Below are 9,558 nucleotides of genomic sequence, written 5' to 3' on the forward strand. Positions count from 1 at the left end.
CAGTTCCTACTACACACAAAACCATATTAACTGAATCCTGTGCACATTGGAAAAGTGTACTCATTTTGTACAGGTATCTGGTAGCTGGACAAATGGAAATGTTGTTCTGATACACACAAGTTTTAGTCAACACAATACTGTACAAATCATAGACTGCCTATACTATGTATATGTATGTGTATACAATTTTAAATATATGAATTATTAATACATTATTATGCATTATATTAAATATTACATGCTAAACTGTTGTAAACATTTTACATATAATATATAGCAGAATACTTTTTAAAGTCCTTTTATATTTTTATTGCATTGCATTTATAAAGTATAAATATATATACACATATATAAATATATATATGTACTTTCTATTTCCCATCATTCCTTCCTGCATATCAAGATTTCTTCTAGTATTAATTCCCTTCAGCCTGAGAAAATTTCCTTAATGTTACTTATTGTGAATATTTGCAAGAAACAAATTTTCTCAGCTGTTGCTTATCTGAAATGGTTATTTTACTCTCATTACCTTCATTATTTTTTTTGGGTGGGGGGACCTTTACATATTTTGCTTACTCCTCACCCCACCTCTGGCAACACCAGTCTTTTTTCTGTAACTATGGATGTAGTTTCTTTTATAAGAGAGGTCATACAGTATTTGTCTTTCTCTGCCCAACTTATCTCATTTAGCATAATGCCCTATGGTCCACCCATGTTACAACAAATGGTAGGATGCTTGTCATGGCTGAATAATATTCTATTATTTACACACACATCCCACTCACATATCATTTTCTTTATAGATTCGCTGATGTACACTCAGTTTTATTTTGTGTCTTGGCTACTGTAAACATGGTGCAATGAACATGGAGGCACATGTATATTTTCCAGGTAGTGATTTTGTCTTCTTTGAATATATACCCAGAAATTGGATTTCTGGATAACATGGCAATTCTATTTTTAATTTTTAAAGGAAACTTCACACTCTTTTCCATAGTGGCTAAATAAAGTTACATTCTTACCAACAGTTCATAAAGGGTTCTTTTTTCCTCCATTTTTTTTTTTTTTTTTTTGCCAACATTTCCTATCTATTGTGTTTTTAATGATAGCTATTCTAACAATATGAGGTGATATCCCACTGTGGTTTTAACTTGCATTTCCCTAATGGTTAGAGATGATGAGCACCTTTTGATGTACCTGTTGGCCATTTGTATGTCTTCTTCGGAAAAATGTTTAATTCCTCTGAGCATTTTTTAACTGGCTTTTGTTTTGCTAATGAGTTGTATGCATTTTGTATATATTTTGGACGCTAACTACTTATTAGATAAATACTTTGCAAACATTTTCTACCATTCCACAGGTGTCCTTTTTATTTTATTGATGGTTTCCTTTGCCGTGCAGAAGCCTTTTAGTTTCATGTAGTTCCACTTGTTTATTTTGTCTTTGCTTTTGAAATCAAATCTCCCCACCCCTGCAAAAAAAAAAAAAAATGCTAAGATCAGTGTCAAGGGGCTTTATTGCTCTGTTTACTTCTATTTTTTTGGTTTCAGATCTTTTACATTCAAATCTTTTTTACACTTAATCTTTTTTTTTTTTTTTTTTTGAGTTGGTTTTTGTGTATGGCCGTCCAGTTTCATTGTTTTGCATGAGATGTCCAATATTCTTGAAACCTTTCACTGAAAAGACTATCCTTTCTTCATTGTATATTCTCTATCAACTTTATTCTTGAAGGTTTTTTTTTTTTCTTTTTTCCTGCTGGATAGAGAATTTTCAACTATACTGAGACTCAGTTTCTGGAGATAATGGCTTTACATATTTTGAGGGTTAGAGTAAGACATTCTTTTCAGCAAAGATTTGAATCTAAGATCAATGAGAATTCAAATATGTATCTATTAGGTCCAATTGCTTGTTGTAAGACTATAGGAAATAAATTGCTATTTTACTTTCTGCCTGCCCCGTATCTCTCTCTGCCCTTGCCCACAGCCAAATTTCCCTCTTTTTCTGATTCAATTCCTTTAAACCTGGATGACAGCTTTGAGGTTCAGTAGGGAATTTTCTTTACTATCTAGCTCTGCTCCTGCATCTTCAAGCTTCAGGAAGTCTTTCTTATTCTTAATTCCCTGCCTCAATCTTTATTAGGCCACTGTGTACTCAATCACTTTGTGTACACCTTGGGAGTATGAGCTGTCAGTTTCCTTTCTCTGCTCACAGCATCTCGTATGCTACTGCTTTACACTCAGGAAAGATCTGTACCTTGGAGGGTCTTAGTTCCTTGTTCCACATTAGCATCCTCCTCTTTGTCATTATCCTGCACTTAAGGAAGAAATCATAGTTCTGTCTCATCTACCTTGCTCTACTCTCAGTCATTGGTGTGATACTCACAGGCAACCAGGGAGAGCCTTGAAGGAGTTTTGACAGTCGGATTTGGAGTTCATTTAGACTCCTCAGAATTTGAATCTGTCACATCATAAATATGTAATCAATAAAAATTTGTTAATAATTTGGTTTCTCTTTTCAACCATCCTTAGGGACTTTTTTCTGTACCTCTGCATTACCCACAGAGATGAAAGCACCAAAGGGCCCCTTGTTATTTCTAAAATTTAATTCATTCAGATTTCTGTGTGTCTTCAGTGTGCTGCTGTGTTTTGTAATTTATCCATGTTGCTCTCATGATTAGGGTGGAATTTTTAGTTTCCAACCCAGAAGATGAAATCTTTTCCAAAACTTTTAGCCAATGAATATCTATAAAATATTGAATTCATCACTGTGTGATAGAACTGAAAATACTACTATGCAGCCTCCTTGACCCTGAAATTTATTTGAAATGTCATGATTTATATTAAAAAATTCACCCAAAGTGTACATTCATCTTCATAGTAGAACAGGATCAAAGAATAACAGTGCCAATGACTTGACCAAGAGTCATTAAGTTTCCTTGCTTGTTTCAGTCTAGAATGACACCTTGAGTAACTACCATGATTTTCAAAAAGGCCAGGAATTAATTTCTGTTTCTTAAGTTGGGCAGCACTTAGCACAGCACAGAATGGGAAGTGTATGAAAAATGGCACTGCCATTACTGCCAACACAGGGCCATGCAAAGGATGTTCCAGGCATGCATCTATGAAAAAGAGGGGAGAGGTTGAAAATAAACCAAGGTAAACTGAAGGAGAATTGGTGTCTCATAAGAGATGGATCACAGAATAACTGTACAAAAAAGATGTTCATGACCAAGATAATCACGATGGTGTGATCACTCACCTAGAGCCAGACATCCTGGAATGTGGGGTCAAGTGGGCCTTAGAAAGCAGCACTACAAACAAAGCTAGTGGAAATGAAAGAATTCCAGTTGAGTTATTTCAAATCCTGAAAGATGATGCTGTGAAAGTGCTGCACTCAATATCCAAGCAAATTTGGAAAACTCAGCAGTGGCCACAGGACTGGAAAACATCAGTCTTTATTCCAATCCCAAAGAAAGGCAATGACAAAGAATGCTCAAACTGCCACACAATTGCATTCATCTCATACACTAGTAAAGTGATGCTCAAAATTCTCAAGCCAAGCTTCAGTAATACCTGAACCGTGAAATTCCAGATGTTCAAGCTGGTTTTCGAAAAGGCAGAGGAACCAGAGATCAAATTGCCAACATCCGATGGATCATGGAAAAAGCAAGAGAGTTCCAGAAAAACATCTATTTCTGCTCTATTGACTATACCAAACCCTTTGTCTGTGTGGATCACAATAAACTGTGGAAAATTCTGAAAGAGATGGGAATACCAGACCACCTGATCTACCTCATGAGAAACCTATATGCAGGTAAGGAAGCAACAGTTAGAACTGGACATGGAACAACAGACAGGTTCCAAATTGGAAAAAGACTACGTCAAGACTGTATATTGTCACCCTGCTTTTTTAACTTCTATGCAGAGAACATCATGAGAAACCCTGGTTTGGAATAAGCACAAGTTGGAATCACGATTGCCAGGAGAAATATCAATAACCTCAGATATGCAGATGACACCACCCTTATGGCAGAAGGGGAAGAACTAAAGAGCCTCTTGATGGAAGTGAAAGAGGGGAGTGAAAAAGTTGGCTTAAAGCTCAACATTCAGAAAACTAGGATCATGGCATCTGGTCTCATCATTTCTTGGCAAATAGAAACGATGGCAACAGTTACAGACTTTATTTTCTTGGGCTCCAAAATCACTGCAGATGATGACTGCAGCCATGAAATTTAAAAAAAACCCTTGCTCCTTGGAAGAAAAACTATGACAAACCTAGACAGTGTATTAAAAATCAGAGATATTACTTTGCAAACAAAGATCTATATAGTCAAAGGTATGGTTTTTCCAATAGTCATGTATGAATGTGATAGTTGGACCTTAATGAAGGCTGAGCACTAAAGAATTCATGCTTTTGAACTGTGGTGTTGGAGAAGACTCTTAAGAGTCCTTTGGACTGCAAGGTGATTAAGCCAATCACTCCTAAAATACATCAACCCTGAATATTCATTGGAAAGATTGATGCTGAAGCTGAAACTCCAATACTTTGACTACCTGTTGTTAAAAGCCAGCTCATTGGAAAAGACTCTGAATCTGGGAAATATAGAAGGGAGGAGGAGAAGGGAATGGCAGAGGTTGAGATAGTTGGGTGGCATTGCAACTCAATGAACATGAGTTTGAGCAAGAGACAGGGAATGGTGAAAGACAGGGAAGCCTGGCATCCTGCCATCCTTGGTGTTGCATAGTCAGACATGTGTCTGAGTGACTGAACAACAACAGTGAGAGATGGGATGTGGTTGGTGGAACATAATATTTACTTAAACAAAACAACAAAACAAACAAAGAACAGAGGCTGGACCTAGGCATACATCTTATACAGAACAAGGTCCATGCATTAATTGAGTTCTCGAATGACAGCCTAGATTTCCTCGCCATAGGAGGACAGAGTGGGCTTGAGAATAGTGAGGCTAGGTGGTAGGGTCTCCTTATTGGGAAATGGAAAGACAGTTGTCTATGGACAGGTAGATACCTCTCCTAACAACAGAGGATTCAGTTTCAGGTGGGCATGTAGAGAAAGAATATTGGATTCATTGGAACCTAAGTATCCGTCATAAAGAAGAGGTAGACAATTAAATGGAGTTCCAAGGAGATACCTGCCATCCAGTCCCTTCTTTCTTCTTTCCCACACCTAAGCTTGCGTCTTTGCTTTCTCTACTTCTCAGGTGCCCATAAAATACATGATCTCCAAGGCCTTTTCTTTCTAGCCCATTGTCCATTTCATTAGCAAGTATAACCTTTGATTTAGGCTTAGCTCTGTGTTGAAAAAATACTTTGTGGATTCTGGTCCCTGTGTCCTTAGATCTGTCAAAAGCCTCTCCTGAAAATTAGAGTTCTACTTGAGGAGTTTCTAGACGTGCATTCGTCTAATGGGAAAGGAAAAATGGAATCAGTCACAAGGTGGCAGAAGAGTTCAGCCACACCCTTTAGGAAGCATCTTGAGAGGCCTATATCTCTTGAACTGGTGGGACAGTTTGGGGGTTGAAGTTCTATTTGATCTGCTGGGACTTCTGAGAAGGGAACCTCAGGATTGACTCTAGCTCCATTGAATCCTTCAAGACCAGATTAAGAGGAAGCCCTTTGTAAGTGCCCTTGAGGACACATTTTCTGCACACTCCTAAGGGAATTTCCCATCAAAAAAATGGGAACGGAGTGTGCAGAGCATATCATCTCTACATCATCTTTTGTCTGGATTGAAAAATACTGCATACTTTAAAACAGACAATGAACAACAATTAAAGAAAATAAAAACGTTAGGCGGTGGTTGTTTAAAGAGGTTTTTGAATGAGCTAAGCAATCTGGGAGCAGGACATGATCATGGCCACATCTCTTCCATATTCCATTTCCTTAGTCCAGTTCCACCCACAGGGCCTCCTTGGAGACCTTGGATTCAATTCCAGCACCTGAGAGTTTGCAAGTGCCGTGCCCTCTGCTTAGGATGCTCTACTGCCTCTCCAAGAAATTCCCATAGCTCACTACCTCACTTCCTTCAGATCTTTGCTCCAGTAATCTCAGAGAGGCCTTTACTGCCAACCTCCTGTTATTTGAATCTCTTATTCTACTTTAGGACTTATCACCTGGTATTTTCTTACATGTTTTTCATGTGTATTTTCTCTCCCCCATTAGACTAAGTGGTCCATGTAGCAAGAATATGCTGTATTTGCTGTAGTCCATGTCACCAGTACAAGAACTGACACATCTTACATGTTCAGTTAATATTTCAATTACTGAAAAATCAATAAATGAATAAATTAAAGGACACATATCAAAAAGAGACTACATCAAAATGTTGACAGTAGATATTTTCATGTATTTTGATTATGTTCTTTTTACCTTTCAGAATTTCAGAATATAATGTACATTTTTATCTACTCTGCAGATTCTAGGTTCAGACCACCTTGAGTGAAAGTCCCACTGAGGTCATGAGGTCAAGGGTATATGAATTAATGTCCATGCATCTAAGTTTCCTCATCTGCAAAATGATGGTAGATACATACTCTCAATTTGTTCAAAAAATTTCATATCAAGAGCTTTGTAAACATTAGCCATTATGCTAATATAATCATTCTTATGTTATATCATGTGAGCACTGATAACTACAGAGCCTTTATAGAAATTCTTTCATCCTTCTAATCTGATTTTTGTTAAAACGTTGGATTTTTAGTTCCCTCACATTATGAGGCACACTGGGTAGTCTAAAGGATACATGCCATAATTTCTTTGTTTGTTTAATCTACCTATTTATTTGTTTATTTGGCTGCATGGGATCTTAGTTGCAGCATGCAGGATCTAATTCCCTGACCAGGGATTGAGCCCAGGCTCCCTGCACTGGGACTATGGAGTCTTAACCACTGGACCACCATGGAAGTCCCTGCCATATTTTTCTTAAGCATTCTAACAATGTCCTCTCTCTGTACTATTATTAGCATTCACATATTTAACTCTTCATTTTGAAATAATTTTAAGCTTACATAGAAGTTATACAAAGAATACAGAAAATTTCAATATCCAATTCATCCATCTTCTCCCAATGATATCAATTTATATGACCAAAGTAGAATGATCAAAATTATGAAATTAGCATTGGTAGAAATAAGCTACAAACTTTATTTGGGTTTCATTAATCTTGAAATGTATTCTTTTTTTGAGAATGTGTATAGTTCTGTGAAATTGTATTACAAATGTAGGTTTGTGTAGCCATCAACATAATCGAATACAGAATTGTTTCATCATCACAAATAAATTCTCACTTGCTGCCCCGTTATAATCACACCATTCCACTAACCTTGGTGACTACTTATCTAATATTCATCTATAATTTTGTTGTTTTGTCATGTTATAAAATTGGAATCATACAGTATATAATGCTCAGAGGCTGGCTTTTTGCATTTAGGCTTTTTACATAAGTGTGACTATAACCCCCTTATAGTCCATCCAACTTGGTGTATGTAACAACATTCAGTTTCCTTTTATTGTTGTGTGATATTTATTTGTATTAATATACCATGATTTATTGGAGAAGGAAATAGCAACCCACTCCAGTACTCTTGCCTGGAAATCCCATGGACGGAGGAGCCTGGTAGGCTAACGTCCATGGGGTTGCAAAGAGTCTGACACGACTAAGTGACTTCACTTTCTTTTCACTTTCACCATGATTTATACATTCACTTTTGAAGAACATGTGGATTGTTTCCAGTTGTGGGCTATTGAAAATCAAGCTGGTGTAAGAATTAGTGAACCCATTTTTTAATGCATTTAACAGTAATTTCTGTAATTACTCAAGAGAGGAAAATTTAGGTATTATCATAAGTGTGTGTTTAATTTCATAAGAAACTGCCAAGCAATCAGGCAGAATGGCTGTCAGTCAGTTCAGTTGCTCAATCATGTCCGACTCTTTGTGATCCCATACATTGCAGCACACCAGGCCTTCCTGTCCATCACCAATGCCTGAAGTTGCTCATTTCTCATTTCCATCAAGTTGGTGATGCCATCTAACCATCTCATCCTCTGTCATCCCCTTCCCCTCTGCCTCCAATCTTTCCTGGCATCAGGGTTTTTTCCAATGAGTCAGTTCTTCTCATCAGATGGCCAAAAAATTAGAGCTTCAGCTTCAGCATTAGTCCTTCCAATAAATATTCAAGACTTATTTCTTTAGGATTGGCTGGTTTTATCTCCTTGAAGTCCAAGGAACTCTCAAGAGTCTTCTCCAACACCACGCTTAAAAAGCATCAATTCTTCAGCACTAAGCTTTCTTTATGGTCCAACTCTCACTGTCATACGTAACTATTGTTTGACTATACACAATTTTGTCAGTGAAGTAATGGCTCTGTTTTTTTAATATTCTATCTCAGTTATCATAGCTTCTCTTCCAAGGAGCAAGTGTCTTTTAATTTCATGGCTGCAGTCAGCATCTGCAGAGATTTTGGAGCTCAAGAAAATAAAGTCTGTCACTGTTTCCACTGTTTCCCCATCTATTTCCCATGAAGTGATGGGAATGGATGTCATGATCTTTGTTTTTTGAATGTTGACATTTAAGCAAGCTTTTCTACTCTCCTCTTTCACTTTCATCAAGAGGCTCTTAAGTTCCTCCTCATTTTCTGCCATAAGAGCTGTGTCGTCTGCATATCTGAAGTTACAGATATTTCTCCCTGCAATCTTGAGTCCAGCTTGGGCTTCATCCAGTCCAGCATTTTTCATGTGATTTAGGTACTGACCAACTGGTTATGTGGAGAAGGACATGGAAACCCACTCCAGTATTCTTGTCTAGAGTATCCTGTGGACAGAGGAGCCTGGTGGGCTGCTGTCAATGGCGTCGCACAGAGTCGGACACAACTGAAGTGACTTAGCATGCACGCATGCCTTGGAGAAGGAAATGGCAACCCACTCCAGTATTCTTGCCTGGAGAATCCCAGGGATGGAGGAGCCTGGTGGGCTGCTGTCTATAGGGTTGCACAGAATCAGAAACGACTGAAGCAATTTAGCAGCAACTTTGGTTATAGCCATGGATAGAGTCGTCTCTTGTGTTGTTGGAAGTGGGTGTTTGCTATGACCAGTGCATTCTCTTGGCAAAACTCTGTTATCCTTTGCCCTGCTTCATTTTGTACTCCAAGGCCAAACTTGCCTGTTACTCCAGCTATCTCTTGACTTCTTACTTTTCCATTCCAGTCCCCTATTATGAAAAGGACATCTGTTCTTGATGAAACAAAAAAAAAAAGAAGAAGAAGAAGAAGGGGAAGTATTTTATGATTAAAAGGACCGTCTTCCAGAAGGTCCTGTAGGTCTTCATAGAACCATTCAACTTCAGCTTCTGTGGCATTAGTGATTGGGGCATAGACTTGGATTACTGTGATAATGAATGGTTTGCCTTGGAGATGAACAGAAATCATTCTGTTGTTTTTTAGATTGCACCCAAGTACTGCATTTTGGCCTTTTTGTTGACACCACCATGGCTACTCCATTTCTTCTAAGGGATTCTTGCCCACAGTAGTAGATATAATGGTTG

Source organism: Budorcas taxicolor, chromosome 21 (assembly GCF_023091745.1).
Source record: "Budorcas taxicolor isolate Tak-1 chromosome 21, Takin1.1, whole genome shotgun sequence".
Lineage (NCBI taxonomy): Eukaryota > Metazoa > Chordata > Mammalia > Artiodactyla > Bovidae > Budorcas > Budorcas taxicolor.